Genomic DNA, 22,190 nt, shown 5'->3' on the forward strand with positions numbered 1-22,190 from the left:
GATTAAAACACGGCAAAGGCCACAGAAAAAGGCCTGGTGGGCCGAATTTGGCCCACAGGCCTTGAGTTTGACACTTGTGAAACAGACCAGGAACAGAAATAGAGAAATATTATATCGGCAGAGAGAATAATAGGAAGACAGGGGTAATTTCAGTACTTTATTAAAGCATTCTAGATAAACGACTTGGAAACAATGTGGGATCCAGACAGTTTGGGAGACAAATTTAAAAACATATATTAAAAAACAGTTGGAAAAGAATATTCATCTCTCAACCATATAAATCAGTTTGATCTAAAGCTAAAGAAACCGTGTTAAAGGTAGTGCATAGATGGTCATTATGCCCTGTGAAATTAAACAGAATAAATAAAATTATCAGACATGCGTGGACGGAAGTGTAGGAATAAAGGAACCCTGGAATACATATATGGGGCTAACATGCCCAAGAGCGGAAATGTTCTGGTCTGAGGTAATTAAGTGGTTGGAAAGTATAACAAAAGAAAAAATAATTTCAAATTAAACTTTGCTACTTTTTTTGTTATTTACCAGAGGGAACCAAAACATTATGAATAAATAAATAATTAAGATTATATTATGAGGAGCCCATAATGAAATTGCCCATGAGTGGAAGGATGCTCAGGACTTGGCCTTGCAAAGATTTCAAAATAGAATATGGAGACTGCCTCTGATGGAAAAACTGAGCTATCGTATTAAACTCTATCGGGGTGAAATAAAACTAGATAAATTTATGGAAAGATGGCATCCCTTGTCGGCCTCTGGTGCAGGAAATCAAATGGAAAATGGGCTGAAATGCTGGTTAGTTTGAACAACTATGGGGTTATAAGAAAAACATAGAAATGTTCAAATATTATTAGTATAGATGAGAAAAATATTGGAAGTATAACTAATTACTACTTTTTCCTTTTTTTGTTATGTGATCAGAGGATTGTAACTTATATAATAATAAAAATTTTAAAATTGCATTTTTCAGTTGTCCTCAATATGGCTTCTGTCTCTTGGAAAGCTCCTGAGGATGGGAAAATTAAAACCAGATGGCATTAATTGCCCTGACATAATTGGGGTCACCTCCTCCACTGTTCAGATCTGCACCCCCTTCTTTGCCCCAGTTGCCAAAGCAGGAGCACTGGAGCAGTTGCCACGAGGGCACTTGGTGGCAGTGCCGTGGTGCTTGGCCACGGCCCCTAAGAGAGAGCCTTCCACAGAAAGGGGCCAAGAGGCACCGCTTGCTTAGGAGATGAACTGGCAACTCACAAAATGCTCCATTGATGCCAGTCTTTCCAGAGGCTTCAAAGCTCGGAGACACCATTGCCATTCCCTTCTGAGGTCCATACACACTTTTTGTTGTTATTATGTGCTGGCAAGTCACCTCCAACCTATTGCGACCGTAGGAATGAGTGATCTCCAAAAGGTTTTGTCCTCAACTGTCCAGATCAGCTCTTGTAAACTCAAGCCTGGGGCTTCCTTCAGGGGGTCAGATCATCTCCTCCATGGTCTTCCTCTTCATCTTTCACCTTGCACCTTCTTCCAGAACAAATGTCTTATCCACAGAATCCTGTCTTCTCATGATGGACCCAAAGTAGATTTGCCTCCAGGGACAGTTCTGGCTCTATTTGATCAAAGACCCGCTTGTTCATCTTTCTGGCCCATCAGGGGATCCCCAAAGCTCTCCTCCAGCACTACATTTCAAACAAATCAGGTTTTCCCCTGACAGCTTTCTTAACTTAACCTAGTTTTTTAGCCATTCAGAAATGTGCTTCGAAAGCAACTTTGCATCTGGTAACTGAGACCTCCAGATTTATTACACATCTCAAAACCATCCCCACAGGAACCCATGTATCTCTTTGAAACACAAATGATGCCCTAAGGGTGGTATGACCGGTGCCCCTGTGGCTCTGAAGCAGCCAAGGCTGATGACCAGGGGGATGGTTGCCCTTCCGGAAAGTTTGGGGTGAGGCACCCACTCCATCCCAGCCCGTGAGCCACCCAGACTCAGAAAAATCTCATACCTGCTCATATATTTGACTGCTTACCGCGTCATGATATCAAGAGCTTCCTTCAAGCTGATGGATTTTTTTCCCCCTGAAATAGGTCTTTTCAATGAGGGGTTGTCTCACTGAGACTTTGGTGTTGAGAGGTGGGGCAGAGAAAAGGGTGGCCGGCTTATTCAAGGGAAGTCATTTGAATGTGGGGCTGCGTCCCACGCTCTGCAAGGTTTAAGAAAGACAATGAAAGTGTCAGAAGACTCTGTGAACTAGGAAGGAGCCATCACTATGTTAGCACCCAATTTTAGGTTTCAGTTGGTTTTAGTTCTCCAGCAGGGAATGAGAACCAGGACAAGGGCAGCAGGTGGATCAGGCAAAGGGGCTACCTGTGGCTGGAGCCCTAGGTTCATCCTGTGGGGCTCAGATCGCTTCCGCTTCTGACCTGACCCGATGTCCTTTTCTTCGCACAGCCCAGTCAGCGAAGGCAGTCAGTCACCTAAAGGAGGAGGAGGAGGAGGAGGAGGAGGAGGAGGAAGAGACTCAGTTGGAGCCTGTCTCCGTCACCTCGGTATGGATGAGACGATGTCTCCTCATTGAGGAGAGCCATGCACTGGGCATGGGGCTCTCGAGGGAACCCCTTTGGGACCTGAGAGGCCGGTGGGATTCTGGGGGAGGATCCGAATGTCCTCCATGACTCTCATTCATCAACAGGGTTCCCAGGACGCGGAGCAGAAGAGCCAGAACGTGGCTCCAGTGGAAGAAGCCACTGTGGAAAGGTAGTCCCTTTTCTGCAAAGGGACGGGAAGAGATTCCCTGGGTGGACGGACGTGCCCGCCACAGGACCCCCAGACCTCCCTCCCCACCACCATCATAGCTAGGACAAACGAAGGGGTGGTCAGGCAAAGGCTAGCGGGGGGGGGGAGGAACCCTTTCCGTAAGCTGGTTCCTGAGGGTCTCCGAATGGCCGGAAAGGAGAGGATGGGAGGCGAGTGCTGATTTTGGAAGCAGAGCCCAGCAGCTGGAAAGAGGAACTGGGGCTAATGGAGGGAGTCCTGGCACTTCTGCCTTCCGTTCCTGACCTGTTCTGCCCTCTTCCCATTGCCCGGTCAGGAAGGAGGACATCCCCCATCATGTGCAGGCGAAGGAGACCCATTTGTCGGCTCCCGTCTCCTGGGTAAGGTTGAAGTCATGGCTTCTCCTGCTGAAGGCAGGAGGGCCTTGCCCTGGGAAAGGGGGCTCCTGGGGGAAGAGGAAAAGGGGATACCTCCCTGACTCCAGACAGAGGTTGGCTCCTGGGGGAGAGTCTGAAGGTCCTCCGGTTCATGCTTCTCTTTTCTTTACAGGATTCCTTGGCAGTCCAACCTCCCCTGAGCTCCCTCTTCTTTTCAGGGACTCCAGGACCAAGGAGCAAGTTGGGAGCCAGATTCCACCCCCCCCAAGCTCTCCGAAAGGAGCAAAGCGACACCCAAGGGGGCTGTTGCCGTTTTCCCTCTCCTTCAGGGCTGTCTCTCTGCTGGCCAGGGGCCGGGAACATAAAAGGGGGTCCTCGCCCAGCCCTCCCGCCTGCCCCACAACCCCTCCTGTGGTCTCTGACCTGGAACACACGACTGATTCTCCTTCCTGCCATCACTGGGGCTGGATGCTCCTTTAGCGGGGGCAGTCCTTGTGCCAAAAAGCGAGCCACCGAGAGAGGATCCCCGGGAGAGACCTCCCTTGGTGACCCTGCCTTGAGCACAAATGACTGGTTGCCCCGGGATGGCTCAGAACCCGGTCGCAAAGGCAACACCATCATGGAACCCAGCAAAGAACCTCCATGTTTTGAATGAAAACACGTCTCTGCTCCCAAAGGGCTTCAGGGGTGGGGCTGCCAGTGGGGCTGCCAACCGCTTTCCTGGTCCGGCTCCTGTGCTTAAGAAGCCCCGTTGCCTCTGGAGCCGTCTCCCTTCTCCCAGACCCCAAACCCCACTTCGTCCTCCTCCTCCTGGCTTCCCTCCTCCAACTCCCAGGCCACTGAGCGCTCCTGTTGCCCCTTCCCGGCTAGCCCAGGGGGGCAAGTTCATCCCTAGCCTCTCCCAGAAGTGAGGCTCCAGAGGCAGGAGGGGCTGGTCCCGGATATCGGGCTGGGCTGAGGGGGGGGCGGCCATCCTTCTTCCCATCAGGAGGGAAAAAAGATTGATCTACCTGTTTGGCACATTCAAAGATTGCCTTTTAATGCTGACTAGGTTGCCTTGGGACACCCTTGGTTTCAATAGATTCGCCTCCAGGGATAGTTCAGGCTCCATTTGATCGAAGACCTACTTGTTCTTCTTTCTGGCTGATCAGAGAATCCCCAAAACTTTCCTCCAGCACCACATTTCAAACAAATCAGTTTTTTTCCCCGACAGCTTTCTTAACTCAACCAAGTTTTTTAGCCATTCAGAAATGTTCTTCGAAAGCAACTTTGCATGTGATAACTGATACCTCCAGATTTATTACACAGCTCAAAACCATCCCCACGGTAACCCATGTATCTGCATGAACCACAAACGATGCCCTAAGGGTGGTATGACCGGTGCCCCAGTGGACATCCCCCAAACCAACTCCCCAAGATCTTGTCCTATTATTAACTCTTTCAATCCCTCTGTATATCTATGACTATCTTCTCTCTAACACATCAAGGGCCCTAACTGCCTAAAAACTGTCATTAACTGTCATTTTTGTCTCCTTTTATTCTCTTGGATCCGCCACTCCTGTCATGCCATAGGCTCCCACACCAGAGCTCCGACCTGATTGACAGGAGGGATCTGAGAGCTGTCCATCACACTCCCCTTTTCCCTTCTCCCTTTGCTCCTCTCTGTGGAAGACAGGAGTTGGCAGAAAGAGCCCTGATTTGATTAGCATTTTGCCATTTCCCCCAGATCTGGTGCACAGCCCCAGGTGCATCAAGCCCAATGGAATGATAGGTCCTTTAGTTTAGTGGTCCCCAACCTTGGGCAACCAGATGTTCTTGTGGTTTTCCTTTCAATTTATATTCCACCCCATGGGGCTAAAGCACACTCTAGGCAGCTTGCAACATAATTAGGGAAGAAATGCTTCCCCCTCCCCCAGGAGGGGCCAAAGGATAATTCTTTTACTAATCTTAGAAAGGTGGAAGATGGGACAACCTTAAGCCACTGGGGTGGTGTAAGGAGTGTAGAGGAATGGTAAATGGCACCATCTTCCTGCTATTCAAAACGTCCCAGGGCTTTGACTCTCTGGGAACTTGGACTCCACGACACGGCTCCGAACCCTTGGCAAGTGCTCCTCCAATGCATGTCCGTGGCCGAAAGACAGGAAACACAGCAGGAGTAGCTGATGAAAGAGATCATTCTCGGGGCAAAGGTTTTACAGCCAGGGTTGACATCCTGGGTGGGCCACTGGTAATAGTATTTCCCAAACTGCTCTTTCTCACTTTGGTGGGTCCCAGGCATTCCATGTAAAACTGTGGAATTGAAGGAATCATCCTTGCTTAAACGGAAAGAGCACCCTTGATTAAGAGGTTTCTTCCCCTCCACTCAAACTGTTCCCTCTTCACCCTTGCTATTGCTGCTTTGATTTCTGAACTCCATAAATGTTGTTCCACCAAGAAAGGACACCTCCATCGGGTTCTCCGTGAAGAGAGGAAGCTCTGGGAAGGAGCTCTCGGGAGGCAATGAATTGGGTCTCTCTTTCCAGCAGCATCCCTTAGGAGACAGACTTTCAGCCAGGGACCCTGAGACTCTGAGTTTGTGTAGGAATGGATGCTCATCTCTCCTTCAAATGTGCTTTCAATGGGAGCCCTTTCCTTCCAAGCTTAGAGTGGGAGCCCCAAAAGGGGCCATGGAGGGAACCTGTGACTCGGCTGTGGGAAGAAGGTTCCCCAGGTCAGAAGTGGAAGCCATCTGAGCCCCACAGGATGAACCTGGGGCTCCAGCCACTGGTAGCCCCTTTCCCTGATCCTCCCCCCCCCCGTCCCCGCCCTTGACCTGGCTCTCAGCTTGACCGGAGACTCTCGGGGTTGCCTGTCGGGCACATGGGCTAAACCAGGGCACCCCTTCCCATCCCATCGCATGCAGGAGAGTACCTTTCTGCACTGCTTTGCATCACCAGAGTCCAATTGCTCAGGAAGCCCCGAGGCTCAAGAAGGTTGGCATCATGGGAATCCTAGAAATAAAAGAGTAGTATGAACGTTCAGACCCTCCCACAGAAGCCCGCTTCCCTCTGGAGTTGGGGAGGTCCCCGCTTTTCCTCTTCCCCCAGAAGCCACCTTTCCCAGGTGAAAGCCACCTACCGCCCTTTCCTTCTTACCTTCTATGCATGTCATTGCGGTGAGGAAAGGGCTGCTGGCTGGCTCTTCTGTCTGGTCTGTTTGGTCTGGCTGGCTGGTCTGGTCTGGCTGGCTGTGTGGTTTTATAGGTCTGGCTGGCTGGCTAGTGGGTCTGGCTGGCTGGTCTGGTGGGTCTGGCTGGCTAGTCTGTGTGTCTGGTCTGGATGGCTGGGCTGGCTGGCTGGTTTCCATAAAGGGCTGCATGCTCCTTTGGCGGGGGCCACCCCCGTGCCCAAAACCGAGCCACTGAGAGAGGATCCCCGGGAGAGACCTCCCTTGGTGACCCTGCTTTGAGCACCACTGACCATTTGCCCCGGGCTGGCTCAGAACCCTGTCGCCAAGGCAACCCCATAATCAGCCCCGGCTATGGAACCCAGCAATAAACCTCCATATTTGGCTGGTCCGGCTGGCTGGTCTAGCTGGTCTGGCTGGCTTTCTGCCAGCTAGGCTATCTGGGCTGTCTGGATGTCTGGGCTGTTTTGCTTGCTGGCCGGGTGGGCTGTCTGGACCGGGTCTCTGGGCTGTCTGGGTTTTTGTGTGCGTGGACTGTCCAGCTCGCTGGCTGCTTGGTTGGCTCGCAGGCTCGCTGGCAGTCCTGGCTGGCTTGTACCAGAGGCAGAGATGTTCTGGCTCCTGAAGGTTCTCGGGAACTTTTAATTCCCCTGAAATGAGCACATCATGGCTTCACCGGGGTTGCACAGAGTAACTTGCACAACAGGATTCCAGCTGGTCTGTTCCTGTTTGTCAGAGAAAGAGAGAGAGAAAGAGAGAGAGAGAGAGAGAGAGATTGTTTCACAGAAGAAAAAGCATGTGAGCCCTTGACCTGAGCCCTTGGTCAAAATTCACCCCCACTTTTCAGTATTACCCTCCCTTTCCTTTCTTTGTAACTCTTTCTAAAGGCCCCTATTGTGATTATTTCTCCAATCGGTCAGTCATTCATATGTCGACTAGCAGAGAGGAGAGGCAACAGATCAACCACAAAGGGGGGAATGGGAGTGTGTTTTCCAAACACCTTATTCATTCAGGTCAGCTAGCAAAAAAAAAAAAAAAACAACAACAACAAACAAAAAAAAACAGGTGGGCCACACTGTCAGATTTCTACTTACTTATTTTAGCCTTCATTTTTCCCCATCTTGCATTTATTGGCATGATATTCGCACCAATGGAGTGAAGTACAGCTTCACCCTCTGCACCAGCTAGATTTGACAAGTGCCAAGGGTTTTGCCTGAAAAACTCACCCCAAGGGACAAAGGGCTTGTGTAGATGTGCTTGTCAAGAAGGTGTTGCTGTCGTCAGGCGCCATCCAGTTGAAAATGACTGACAGAGACCCTAACAGGTCCCAGGAATAATTTTACCAGTTTCACTCCCCCCGGTGAGTTTCCATGGTTGATTGAGGGTCTCCCTGAGAGTTAGAGATCCACCTGGAGTCTCCCCAGAAGAGTCTCTCTCAGGCTTTCTGCTTGGCACTTTGCCGTCCTTGGTGGGCAGCTTAGACTGAACTGCCAACTCCAGCAAAACCTCTTTCTTGCTCTTACCTCGTTTTTCTTTCTCCTCCCCTTTAAATCTCAGTATTCTCAGTCACGTCCTGTGGCTCCTGTGTGAAAACATAATATCAGGATATTAGGAGGCCACGCGCAAAGAAACACAGACTCAGGTGTCAAGGAAAGTACTTTTAAAACACATCTCTTCTTGTACAGAAGGGTCCCCTTCTGATGGGTGGGTGGGCAGGGGCTATGGCCCCTTGAACCCCCAACACGCCCTGAACCCTCTTTCCCTCCCTCTCCTCGGCTGGCAGCACTTGCTCCTTTGCTGTTCATCTGGTTCATTGGATGCTCAGTACCTGGAGCAGTTGATCTAACGTCTCCATCACGAAATCCTCCTCGCTGCTCAAGTTGTTCTCCGAGGACACCTATGAAAAAGAAGGATTTGTGAAAGGAGAACCAGGACTCAAGCCAAAGATTGTTTCATACTCCTAGATTAACGAGCCTTTGTGTGTAGCAGGAGGAGAGAGGCAGCTGGCCCCGTCCACGCAGGGCTTTCCGGTGGGGAAAGGCCTGCTGTAAATCTACAAACTACAATAAAATACACTATAAAAATAAAAAAATGCCCCCTCCCCCCTTTTGAGGATAGAGATTCCAACCTCATTTAAGTCCCGAATTTACCAAGATTCCAGAGAGCATTGAAAAAAAAAAACATATAAATCATGTTGCTTTGATCTGTCCCTGGGCCCAAACATATATGAAGTTCCAGCTTTGTGTTTGCATCGTCCCTTGGTTGTTCTCGTCGTGCTTCTGAGAATGTGTCTAGTTCTGCGATATCCATCAGCTTCTTCAGGGACTCCTCCCTTGTAGGTGTATCTTCGCTTTTCCTTTTTTGGGTCCAGAGTAACCTAGCCAGACCGGTGGGCAGGTGTGGCTGGTCTTGTTGGTCTCGATGGCAGGTCTGGCGGGCTGGTCTAGCTAGTCTTGGTGGTCTGGCTGGCTGGTCTGGCTGGCAGGTCTGGGTGGCTGGACTGGCTGTTTGGACTGACTCACTGGTCTTGCTGGTTTGGCTGGCTAGCCCGGCTGGCAATTTGGCTGATCCGGCTGCCTGTCTCGCTGTCTGGTCCGGTTGGCAGGTCTGGCTGGTCTTGTTGGTCTGTCCTGGACTGGTTCACCAGTTCCTTCTCTGGCGACACTGGCTTTTTAACAATCCCTAACATCCAGGCTGGAGATGAGGCTGATTATTACTGTTGTGACGACTCTCATGGCAGTAGTGTGTTTCACAATGGGACCCTCTGATGAGGAACAGAGACAAAAACCTTCTCTGGAGACAAGACAGTTTAAAACATGAAGTTGAAAACATCGGCTCTTAATGTGATGCTTCTATTTCTAACAAAAGGCAAAGTTCTCAAGCAGTTAAGACTTGATGTTGGCCACAAATTGTTCCATGATATCATGGCAAGATGGAGGCTTCCACTCATGGCGGAGATCTTTCTTCCTTCACAATTAGAAGCCAGTTTCCTTGGGAGTCTCGATGTGTTTCACTAGAAACAGGGCGGACTCTGCTTCTGTTCTGCTTGTGGGCTTCCTCAGAAGGGCAACAGGTTGTCCACTGTGGCAACTGAGTACTGGACGGGATGACCCTTTGGACCACCCCAGCAAGCCCTTCATGCATTGTCTTGCCCCAATAATTATGGGGGAAATGACCTCCCTCGTTTACCACACGTTCGGTGGTTCCCGGACCAGCCTCCTCTGAAAGGCGCCCACTCAGAGGCAGTGCCCTGGCGTTACATCACTTCTAAAATCCTCTCTCCCTATTTTTTTAATGCAGTAATCAGGCTCCCTATTACCCCAGAGGGAGGTGTGAGGTTGCTCACACACCCCGACACTAGACCAGAGGGCTGCTTTGCTCCTCTCTGCGGAAGCCCTTGTTCTTCAAGGCCGATTGAGCTCTTCAGACAGAGCGAGGCTTCAGACGGAGAACCTTCCCCTGAAAAGTAGAAGAGGCTGCTTTCCTCCACGTTTCATGCACATTCAACCCCACGGGAAGAGCAGCAGTTTCAATAGAAAGCACCCTTCTTTTCTAGCAGGAGGTTTTTGTCCCAGTTCCCCCTTCGTTTCTATCACAGTGTGCTGATCTGTGTCACCATCCCCCACCTGGCAGTAATAAACTGCCTCGTCTCCTGCTTGGGCCCTGGCAATGCTTAGCCTGGCCGTGTTGCCAGAGTTGGTGCCAGAGAATCGGTCGGACATCCCATCGGGTCTGCTGTCGTCATAGTATATGATGAGGACTGGAGCCTTCCCTGGTTTCTGCTGGTACCAGTGCACATACGTACCCCCAATGTTGTTTCCTGAACAGGAGATTTGGGCATTTTGACCCAGCGGCACAGAGGCGGAGGGCGGCTGGGTCAGCACGTACTGCCCAGAGGAACCTGGAAGGGAAAAGGAACGCCTTAGGATGACCTGACCTTGTGCTCAGGGAAGTGAGCAAGCAAAAAAACCCTTTCTACTTAATACCTGAGGAATAGGTGAGGAGTGTGAGGAAGATGGAAGCCCAGAGCATGGTGGGAAGTGAGGCGATCTTCCTTTCCTTCTTTGCAAAGGTTTCCGATACGGGACCTTTGAGGTCCTTCTTAACCCTCGCAGAGGGTGTGACGCAGCCTCTCATTCAAATGATTTCCCCTCAGAAGCTGCCTGCCTTCTTCCTCGCCCCACCTAGAAATACCTGATGGAGAAGGTCCAATATGCTGCTCTTACGCCTTCTCTCAGCTTCTGACCCACAAACACAGATGGCACAGATGCTGGACTTTTTCATCCTTCAGGAGGGAGATCCAGAAATAGAAGGAGCCGGGCAGGTTCTCCAGCTGTGAGGGACAACATGGTGGAGCAGGAATGAGACGTGGGTCTGCGATACTCCAAGCTTCTAAACCAGTAGATCTGCCCCCACCTTGGTTAAAGCCAGGGCTCAGTCCTGAAATGGAGCCCCCCCCCCAAGGCTAATCCCTAATCTATGCTAATGCTGGGCTTTCTTGAGACTGCAAGAACCCAAGGCTCCAGACTCTGGGTCAGTCACTTGGTAGCTTGGCTAAGCAGCTAGGACTGGATTTAGCTACTATGACGTTTCTTATCCTTTGAGACCAACACTGGTCTATAAAATATATTAGTAAAAGGTTCGCCTTGACAATTTGTCCAGTCGTGTCCGACTCTAGATGGCGGTGCTCATCTCCATTTCTAACCCATAAAGCCAGCGTTTGTCCGGAGACAATCCTCTGTGGTCACGTGGCTAGCGTGACTAGACACAGAATGCCATTTACCTTCCTACTGAGGTGATACCTATTTATCTACTCACATTTTACATGCTTTCGAACCGCTAGGTTTGCAGGAGCTGGGACAAGCGACGGGAGCTCACTCCGTCGTGTGGATTCGATCTTATGACTGCAGGTTTTCTGACTTTGCAGCACAGAGGCTTCAACGGTTTATCTCGCACCGCCACCATGTCCCACTATAAAATGTATTTTCTTTCTTAAAATTAAAGTTTTTATTACATAAAATACAGAGAAGGCAACAGGTATAGATAAAAAGCAAATGCAACAATTAAAAAAAACTTATGAGGGACAGGATGTAAAAGCAACACCGCTCAAAAATATCTCCAGCTTCCTACTCGAAGTAACCCCATCTCTCCTCTTGTCCTTGGGACACAAATGGGAACATCAACAGCAGTCCACCATCTACCTGCAATCCGATGGACAGTCCCTGAATAAAAAGCTGCCCTCTTCTTATTATCCAGGAGGAGATTATGATCCAATCCAAATGCTGGAGTGAAGGAATGTTCCGGAAAGCTATCTCACCCTCCGGCTTCTTACAATCCCTTTCTCCCAACCCCTCCCAACTGGAGAAGACCAGCTGTGCCAGAGGGCCATTCCATGCCCTTGAAGCTCTTCTGCCTTGTTTAGCCATTGCAGGCAAGGTAACGTCGGAGCTTTCCCAACTTCCACGCGGCTTCTGACCCTTGAATAGCACAGGTGTAGTTCAGTCAAGTTCGTCAGAGGCTGGGAGGTGACGGGTGGGTGAGACAAACACCTAGCACAGCCGAACAGCAAAGAAATACGGATGCCACCAGGAAGCAGAAGCTTCGGACTGTCATATCACATTGGGGGGGGGTGTATGTGTGGACGGACAGAGGCACCCACTCTGGATTTCAGACCAGACCTCAGAAGATGTGTCCAAGGGGAAACTGTATGGGAAACTGCTCCTCCTCCGAGCTTCACTCCAAGTCAGAGATGATCCGCTACTGCAGAGCTGGTGGCCATTTGTCAGAGTGGCTGGAAGCATGAAGCCCAATCCACCAGCCGACTATCCCCCTTTCTATAACTCAAATTAAAATCTCTGCTCCGTGATGGTTTCCAATCAGCATATAGGCCTTTGTCTGCAACTCTACGCCCAAATTGTGACTTCCCAGAGCTCCCATCGCTTCTTCCCAGTCTGGTCTGCTGGTACACCATTAGCAAGGAATATCAGTCCTGAGAGATGGCTCTTCTTCACAGGGACAGATAGATCTAAGGGAAGACAAAACACCTGCAAATCCTTGGAAACAAGCACAGCAAACCCATACCCTTTGATTAGCATTCCTGGCCTAAGAAGCCCCTTCCCCCTTCATGATTCTAGGATTCTGGGACACCTCTGGGGTTCTCTGCTCTGCCCACTCAACTGCTGGTGCAGAATTCAGAATTAGCTCTTATACTATTCAGCAAAATCATGGAGAATTCTTTCCTGGTCCTTCCTAGTCCTTGCTCTGGAATACATCCGCCACTTTGTCAATAAATATGCCCCCCAGAGAGCTCTCACTCTAAGGCCAGTCTACAGTTTCTTTTCAAGATCTGGAAACATTTGTGAATTCACAAATCTAGAGAACAGGAAGTCACGTCCTCCTTTCTGGCAAACTTTCTTTTTTAAAGAGGAAGCGTGTTACTTGTTTTCTCATCTAGAATAAAGCCTGGATCGGTTAGGGTTAGAGATGGGGATGAATCACCATTTGGGCCAGTCGTTGTGCTTTGTGATCTGTCAAAGCTGACGAAGCACAAAGCAGAAATCTCCTCTCCATGAACCAACGAAGCACAAATTTATTCGTTAGTATGTGTGTGTTTGACAGCCAGAAGCTGTCTTTAAAAAATGTTGACCCCTCCACCCCTAGAGCCTGCCCCCCCCACTTCTACCCCCACTACCCTCAGCACCTCCCTACCTTGGGTGCCACAGTCTGTGCCGCCTCCACCGTCATCCACGGCGTCCTGTGCCACGGCAGCCTCCGCAGCCACTATCCAGCATCACTTTCTGCGATGGCCTTTGCCACCATGGCCTGCATTAAGGGAATCCAGGCTGCCCATTGCAAACATGGCAGCTGCAACTTCCCTGCCCGAAAAGAAGCTGGCACCACCATCTTTGCAAAGGGCAGCCAGTGTCCCTTACGGCAGACTGAGGCTGCGGAGTCCACCGAAGAGGGTGATGATGGATGACGTTGGCAGTGGGCAGCAGTAGATGATGGCAGCGCTGGGCGGTGGTGGGTGGCATCAGTGGCTCAGGTAGGCAAGTTAATGGGGCAAAGGATAGGCTGTGGGGCTGGCTGGCAGCATATCAGTTGGCCTAGAATCATAATGGGAAAGCCATATGGGAGAGGAATAAAAATGGGGGAAACAGTCATCCTTTCATATTCTTCGGGGTCTCTGGAACGGACGAATAAGAACAGACAAATATTTAACAGATCGGCCATTTTTCACGAATATCGCAATCCGTTTTTTAATTTGTCCTCATGTCTAGTTAGGACCCAGCAAATGGAAATGTTTCTCTTACTGTCTCGCTTTCATTTTAGAGATACCCCAATGATTCTCCCCAAACTGAACTCATGTTTGGCATTAACACACTTTTCTGTACCTACTTCATTTTCTCTGTACAAAGTTCTCCCTGTTGTGAAGACTCTTACAAGGATCGAGGAAATTTCTTCTCTGCCCTCATCCCCAAGGAGGAAAGAAATATTGCTGCCCTCATTTGTGTCTGGAAGGAAGCCACAAAACAGCCATTTACATCCTATATTTGTTCCCCTTGTGGGTCCCTGTTCTTCTACCCTTGGCCTTCAGGGGGAGCTTCTGGCCTACATTTCTGACAACTCAAAGATTTAAAATGATTGTTCAGATGGTTGAAAGATTGGCACCTGCCACTTGGAAGGAGGCAGGAAGTGTAGCTTTTTCTTAGTCCTTTCTGATCGTTCATGCAAGCCCAGGTCTGTTTGGTGGGGCACTGTGGGAAGAGAGTGCTGGTTCCTCACCCACGTCTTCTTGGTCTTCACAGCCAACGCTGACTCAGCCGATATCGGTCTCTGTATCCCCGGGACAAAGAGTCAAACTGCCCTGCACCAGAAGCAGGGAGGGCTGGTACGACTCTTTTGCCTGGATCCGACAGAATCCTGGGCAGGCCCCTCGGTTTGTTCACTGTGACGTTTGCAACAGCAGGGGAGAAGGGCTCCCGGATCGTTTCACGGCTTCCAAATCTGGGGACACGGGCCTTTTAACGATCAATAACGCTGAGGGGGAAGACGAGGCGGTTTATTACTGCACTGCCTGGTCCACCACTGCCAGCATGTTTCACAGGGAGACCTTCTGAGGGGGAACGGAGACAATAAACTTCCCTCCTCCTCTCCACGCTGAGGAAATGAGCAGCGTCCCCGCGAAGGGCGTCCTGCCACCTGGCCACCACCGAGGGGTCTCTCAAGATCACTTGCCATGAACTCCGATTCCTATCTTCTCACAATTCTTAGGTTGGACATTCCGGGAACGCAATGTGGGAGTCAAGTTTTCAGCTCCAAGGCTGTGCTAAGCTCAGAGCAGTGGCTCTTCTTTCTCCCCCTTTTCTCTGTGACGGGCACCAGCTCTCCCAAAGAATCCTGCCTTTCTGGTGGGAAAGGGATCTCACTCCTGTTGTTGCCCAGGAATTACTCCTGGCATGTTTCTCAAATGTTCTATGTCCAAACGTCTCCACGGGATTTACAGAATTCCCGGCTGTCTTCCTTTCATCCAAGGGATGCAATGCCTCAGGGATGCCATGCGTCCATTTTCCGTATTCAAAACGGAGAGAACAGGTATTTCATGTGTTCACGCTTTGTCCATGCGATGACTTCCTTGCCGCAGGTACACCCACAGAGGGGACTGCTCTCAACAGAGCGGACACCCCCTTCACCCCAACCTGTCTCTTTGAAAAAAGGGCTGGGGAACACAAAATATACCCTGACAGTGTGCATGATTCGTGTCTCCCCCTTGTCCGAGGGGACCCTTACTTTTATGTCGATGAGAAAGCTGCGATACTCGCCCAGCATCAATTTAGAGAGATTGTAAGTCACAAAGCAACTGCCCAGCAAAACGGCACTAGGTTGAGAAAGACCTGTGGCATTAAAAAAAAAAAATGACTGAACTACAAGAGACCTCTTGACATCAGGACTCTGGGGCCAGACTGGATTAGCATATATTTGACAGGTTTCTGGATTTTGTAGGCTGGGAGGTGGCGTGGGGGCTTACTCCAAATTTTCTGGTGGGGCACCCTTTGCCCTGGTTGTGAGCCTTTGCTGCTTCAGGACCACTGGGACATCTCTCTTACAACCGTTACCTGGTATTTTGTAGGTCGAACAGATACCTTTAATACAGTTGAGGTGGTTTTGAGCTGCGTACTAAATCTTAGGTCTGCCTGGAAGTGTGAGATGCCAGATGCAAAGTTCTTTTCAAGGCACATTCCTGCAAGGTGAAAACATGTGCATGAACCTCAGGAGAGAAAGGCAACGGGGCCTTCTAGCTAGGAGGGCTCTCGGGAGACTGGTATTGCCAGAGCAATTTTGTGAGTTTCTGGTTCGTCCTGTAAGCAGTCCAGGCCTCTTTGCTCCTTTTCTCTGGAACCTTTGGCGCCTTTAGTTAAAAAAGGAAATGGCAAGGGGAGCCATCTGCAGACCACGGGCCACGCAATGGCCACCCGTGTCTTCCAGATGGAGCAGATGGTGCAACAAAAGAGCCGCCGTGGCTGCATCTTCCTTGGGACTCGGAGGCCCTTGATTTCCTCCCCTTCTCTTGCTTTCTGGCTGCTGTCACGTTTTTTCTTGGTCCTTTCTGATTGTTCATGCAAGCATGAAACGTTCACAAGACAACTTGTTCTGGCCTAGCCTCAGCTCTGCATGCCCTGTTTGAAGTCCAATCTTGGTCCCTCAAGTTATTCCTTGACTCCGTTTCTCTCCCACTCTTCTCCCCATAGAGGGACACAAGGGGGCTTCCAGATGATTTCAAAGCTCAAATTGGCAACTGACGTCCCTCCTCCTGATGGTCAGCAAAGCTGCTTGCTAGATGATCAACGAGACACTCATTTTGCACGCAAGGGTCAGACGGCGGTCTTCCCAAGGAGATGAGAGAGTTCCCCTGCTCCTGCCACATTTTCAGAGGCTCTTTCTCACAAAGCCGTGAAAGAACCAATCAACCAAACTAAAATTAAAAACCAGAAGAAAGAGTCTCTATTGCTGTTCTTTTTTAAAATGTTGCTGTCAACTTGGAAGTCCCCAGTCTAGGCATTACACTGTTCACTTGCAGAGTCTACCAACTCACCCTCCACGATGTGGGAGCCCGGGAGCCAGAGGAGATGTGGGGGCCTGAACTACAACCTTGGGTTGGAAGGTGCCCCTCCCCCCAACTCATCCTGAGCCTCCGACACCAGCTGGTAGAATAGTCTGGAACAACGAAAAGGGGCCCTTATAGCCTGGACACACGTGTGCCTTGCTTCCCATCAAGAGTGGCTCAGGAACAACAGAGGGAGAAAGATAACTTTGTCACATCCTGGGTCTGGGCTGCCCAGATCTGTTTGGTGGGGCACTGTGGGAAGAGAGTGCTGGTTCCTCACCCTCGTCTTCTTGGTCTTTCAGATGTGCACTGTCAGAGGATTTGCATACAGGAGGCCCCCTTATTCTGCTTGGTGTGACTTAAAGAAGGAGGGGAACGAGGGGTCACCCCATCCAGGCCTGCCTCTGCTTCAGAGAGAGGAAGACTCCTTTCTAGAGCTCGCCATGGCCTGGTCTCTGGGGTTCTTGGCACTTCTCCATTCCTATGATGGTAACGATGTGAAAAATTAACATTACTCCATCCCACGGGCCACCCACAAAGAATGTATTATGTGTGTGCTCCTTAGAAGACTGGCCACTGTAACGGAGGTTTCTTTCCTCTTGTTTGTCTTCTAAAGGTGTCAATTCACAGCCAAAGCTGACTCAGCTGGCATCGGCCTCTGTAACCCTGGGACAAAAAGTCAAACTGCCCTGCGCCAGAAGCAGCGGGGACTGGCACGACTCTTTTATCTGGATTCAACAGAAACCTGGGCAGATCCCTCGGTCTGCGCCCTGTGATACTTGTAGCAACAGGGAACAAGGCACTCTATGTCCTCCCGATGGAACTGGTGCAACAAAAGATCCGCTGTGGCTGCATCTTCTCTGGGACTCGGAGGTCCTTGATTTCCTCCCCTTCTCTTGCTTTCTGGCTGCTGTCACTCACGGGGGCAAAGCATGCCAATGTCATTTGCCCAAGTCGAGGACATTCATGTGCAACATGTGCTCTCCAAAGGGGCCAGGAGGAACATTGTCCTCTTTTAATAGAAACAGAAACATTAAACGCAGGGGAAGGGTCCTCACTTCCTCCTTCTGTGTCTTGCAGTACATGGGATCCTGCAATATCTTCTCTCCTTTAAGGAAGTGGCAAAACAGGTGATTGACCCCATCCAGACGTTCTCTCGTAGCCCCAGGAATTCTGTTCACCAAGGCGGATCTCCTCACTCTTTGATTCAAACCGGGGAGCGTCAGTTTTACACTAAGGATACCGAACAAAATAAGGATGATAGGTGGAGGTCTTGATCCACATCAGGGGTGAACACCAACTCTTCACCTAAAAGTAGGTGAAACCTGTTCCATCCATACACCTGATTTTGTAAATTGAAGGTCTTGGAATGTTGTATCTTGGAAGTTTCTACATTTCTATCTAAAAAGGATAGAAGTCTTTGTGCTGAAATTTTAGCACTCATTCTTGCTCTAATATCCAAAGAGCAACACATCGGGAGTAGAAGGAAACATTCCCACTGTAGAAATATTCTCTCCATCCAAGAGTTCTGGTTTGTATTCAAGGACACTTATTCGCTTTCTGTTTAAGGGACTAAAAAAAATTTGCTCAAAGATGTTCCAAGGCACCTTCGTAATTCTGGCCAATACTTTCTAGTCTGGAGATGTGTTTTTCTGAACGGAGGTGTGATTTGACCTCCAAATCGGTCCAACTTGAAAGGCACTATTTTCTGCATCAGCGCCTAAACCACCTCTAGTGACAGATTCACATCCTTCATACTACCAGGTTCCGGCACTTTGGGGTTGCATCATTGGACACAGGGGGGAAATCAGGAGCGTTAACAGCACGTGATAGACGTGGCTGCTTTTCTAGATCCATGTGTGCTGGTCAAATCCAAAACTTCTCTAGAAAATCTGTAGGAAAATCTTTGATTTCATAGGAACTTCCCAATTTCCTCCTGCTAGGTGGTCTAGAAAACAGAGCCAATAGGATGGAAACAGAGCCCGGAGCTGGCTCCACTGAATACAATCTCCACAGACAGACACGTTCTGCCCCTTCTCTTAGTTCCTGGATGCTATCATTTCCTGGAGCAGTATCAGAGGTCAGCTGTTTTCTATGATTAATGGAAAATGGATTGTGAAAAGCCAATGGGAGGATTTTTTTTTAAGCACAGAAAAACCTGTTGTCTAATACAGAGAGGCACACACACATTTTTCAGTGTATTGATGAATCCAGAGTTCTTGTTAAAAACAATTTTCCCCATTAATATCTTTGCTACCAAGACATTTGCACAGCTGAAAAACAAAACCAGGAATATTCCGGGACTGAGCATTCTGTGCTCAATTGCCGTTCTGTGTGTTTTTTGACTAATCAGAATAATGCTGATTGATATGTGGTGGACATGCAGATTAGCGAAACAGTATTGGATAGCAGTACATACTGTGTTACAAAAAAATACTGCTTTGTAATGTTCCACTAACCCCAGAATTGTTTTACTGAACATTATACTAGATAATATAGATAAGACAAAGAACTACCTAGTTATATATATAGTCACTGCAGCCAGAATTCTTTATGCTAAGAACTGGAAGAAATCAGAGAGGAACTTATTGAGGAGATATGAGAAGTGGCAGAAATTGATATACTATCAGAAGTGTTGAAAGACTGTCCAATACAAAAGGCATCTGAACAATGAGGTTTATCATATAAATGGCTTGAGTCACCAGATAGTTCTTGAATAACATAGAATTAAACTAAGATGTAACTGTAAGTTGAAACCTGGAGGGCAATAAAATTGTAGAAAGACAAAAAGTTGACTTGATATCACAACATGAACAACCAGATTGGATGACAGTACATGTTGTGAGAGAGTTTTCTGATGCAGACCTCCCTCGCCCTTCTTAAACCTGGCAGAGGGGGTGACGCAGCCCCACATGCAAATGTTGTCCCCTCCTCTATAGACTCCCCGCCCTCTTCTTTGAGCCACATGGAAAGATCAAAGTGTCATTCAAACGACTTCCAGTTCTACTTTTATTCAATTTTGGAGCTTCTGATCCAGAAGTACAGGGGGGAAATTAAGAAAATTAAAGAATTAGGCAGATTATCCAGCCACAAGGAATGACCAGCTGGAGCATGAAGGAAACATGTCAGACTCTTCTGTTTCTGCCAGACATGACAACAAATGGTGAGGGGTGATAGGCACTGTAGTCCATTAAGATCTCGAGGGACACTGTGCTAGTGGTGAGACTCCCTTTTTCATTTTTAGAAATCGAACAATCAAGCCCTGTGTCTCGCAGTGGGATACTTCCGTCCTCAGCGTTCCATGGACAAGCTGGACTATGCCGATGCATGAATGTTTGTGTGTGTGTCTCTCTCTCTCTCTGTGTCTCAGGTGGTGAAGTATCCCAGGCTTGCTGTTTGTGTGCATGTGTCCTGTGAGCGGAGCAGGGACTGCAGAAGTGCAAAGTCAGCTGGAGGGAATGGCTCCGTCTCTTTGCTTCTCTGTTTGACTCCCCAGTGTGGATTTTTCTTTTCAAACAGTCACATCTGTCAAAGGGGACGGGTGGTTGAGACAAACACCTAGCGTGGTCCAACACTAAACAAATACGGATGCCACCAAGGCTGCAGAAGGAGGTGATTATGGACATCACGGGGACGATGCGCCCAGCCTGGATTTCCGTCCAGACCTGGAGAGAGCTGCCCACGGGACGGACCCTCTTTGAGGAAGGAGGCCTGAAATTGACAAGAGGCATCCAAGATGAAGCTGAGCCCCCAACCACCTTTGACCTTTGGGAGAACCCCTGGTAGAGGCCCCTGGAGCGAATTCACCCACGAACCCAGAGTCACCGCGCACCCCTCCAGCACACCCTGCTGTGGAAACCACTGTGTGGCTCCTGCTTCCATTCAAATCCCAGGTGTGAATCCTACAAACTCCTCTGTGAGCATTTCACCTTTCTGTTGTCCCACACTTCTCTATCAGAACACACCATTGTGTGACAGCCATCATTATGCCAGCCATTAGCTGGCCAGATAGCTCAGGGAGTTAAGGTATCTGGCAGTGGAAAGAGAGGTTCGATTCCCCACTCTGCCATCCAAGAAGAGCCAGCCTGTGTGGCCTTGGGCCAGCTGCCCCGTCCCACAAGGCCCCCAGCCGAAGGGCAGGGGAAGCCACTTCTGTGTATTCTCTACCTAGAAAACCCTGAAAAGCGTGACCATAAGTCAGAATTGACTTGCCGACACATGATTATTATTTCATCTCGAGCATCAGCCTCGTTGTCAGCCAAGGGTCCTGTGGCGGTCAAACCTCAGGCCCTGCCAGAGCGATCTTTGGCGCCTGGGGAACCGAATAGAAGCCCAGAGGCGCCAGGCCGGTTCCAAACTTTTAGGGGTACAATCTCTATTTCCACACTTCTCTCCCATATGGGGAATGGACCATGGTCTTTCCCCAATGTGCATCATTTCAGCAGTCCTTGCCACTGCGTGCCCAGTGCAAACTCCTGCAAGGAACTGGGTAGCAGGAGATTCAGCTCTTTCTCCCTCGTTTTCCTCAGGATTTTCCAGGCCATGGAGAAACTATGATCAAAACGCAGTGAAGATTGGAGAAGCAGGTGGCTGTTTTGAAAATTACCTTCAAGGAGCCACAGAGATTCGTGCAGATGTCACATGGCCTTGGCAGGGAGGGATGGGGGGCAAAAACACAGTCCTTGTCGAGCTAAGCTGGAGAGGAAAGTGGAGGTACGGAATGAAGGAAGACGGTCATCGTAACTTTGGAGCTGAAGGAACAAGAGGGGACCCGGATGCCTTGGCAAGTGCGACCAACCAAGGGTCTCCAAGTCAACTCTGACCTACGGCAACCCTTCTGAGGCTCTGAAAACATTCTCCAAATACATCTTGTGAAAAAGGCAGGGGTTTGGTGGGTATTTGCATAAGGCAGCTGATTACAGGGTTGTGTGAGATTGTTTTGGTTGCATGCTTAGTAACCGGCTCAACGACCCAAATAATGTCTGGGCCTGTATCCGTTGGCTGCTATTTCCTGTAACAATTCAAGCAGACTTTACACAGCCAGTATTTTAAAGAGCAAACACAGGGCCTCCTCTAAGCCACCAGCCGGACTTCTGCCTGCATGGACGAGAGAGGCTGTGATCAGGATAAGAGACCGTTGGGTACCTTCACAAAACACGTTGTTCCCCACCTCTTCGAAACCAGAAAGGCTGTCCCGGGGAAGATGGACCAACGTCCTGTTGTGCTGCTGCAGAGGCTGAGGTCCGAGCCAACAGATTTAAATTGAAATTCGGGGGTGAGTGGAAGATATGCTGACTAAGTAGAGCCATTCAGCCTATCAAACTTATATCATCTTCTCTTCACTTTGCTTCACTGAATGCAGGCCTTTAGAGTCTCAGAGAAGAGAAGGCTTCTCTCCGATGGAGATGGTCATTTTTGAAAACGAAGGATGGGCTGTTTTGAACAATGAAAGCATTGAAATCCATTATAATTATAATAATATTAATAATAAACACACAAAGGATCTGTACTTTATTGTATCCCTGTATGTGAAGTGAACTGCACATTGCTTGATAGAGGAGACGGGGACTCTGCTTGCATTCTGACATTTGCTGTCCTCATTCTACTTGAGAGACAGAAAGAGGAGGTTTTTGTCTTGCTTCCCCATTAGACTGTCACACCGTGACAAGCACTGCTGTCCTAAGCAGCACAGTAATAGACAGCCTCGTCTTCTGCCAGGGCCCCAGAGATGGTCAAATAGCCTATTTTC

The 22,190-nt window shown here is 49.3% G+C and overlaps 2 protein-coding genes and 1 long non-coding RNA gene across 4 annotated transcripts in view; 2 read left to right on the plus strand and 1 right to left on the minus strand.

Moving 5' to 3' along the window:
* Positions 1 to 22,190, plus strand: part of LOC140702712 (immunoglobulin lambda-1 light chain) — a 245,965-nt gene that overhangs the window by 63,589 nt on the left and 160,186 nt on the right. The window lies entirely within an intron of this gene.
* LOC110070135 (immunoglobulin lambda-1 light chain-like) overlaps positions 1 to 22,190 on the plus strand; it is a 261,296-nt gene that overhangs the window by 60,267 nt on the left and 178,839 nt on the right. The gene's annotated exons all lie outside the window — the stretch shown is intronic.
* Positions 1,969 to 6,969, minus strand: LOC140702693 (uncharacterized). Its single transcript, XR_012081926.2, has 3 exons — positions 6,306 to 6,969; positions 6,082 to 6,161; positions 1,969 to 2,222 (listed from the first exon to the last, which is right to left on the minus strand). It is a non-coding gene; the product is annotated as an uncharacterized LOC140702693 (long non-coding RNA).

This window comes from Pogona vitticeps, chromosome 14 (genome assembly GCF_051106095.1).
Source record: "Pogona vitticeps strain Pit_001003342236 chromosome 14, PviZW2.1, whole genome shotgun sequence".
Classification (NCBI taxonomy): Eukaryota; Metazoa; Chordata; class Lepidosauria; order Squamata; family Agamidae; genus Pogona; species Pogona vitticeps.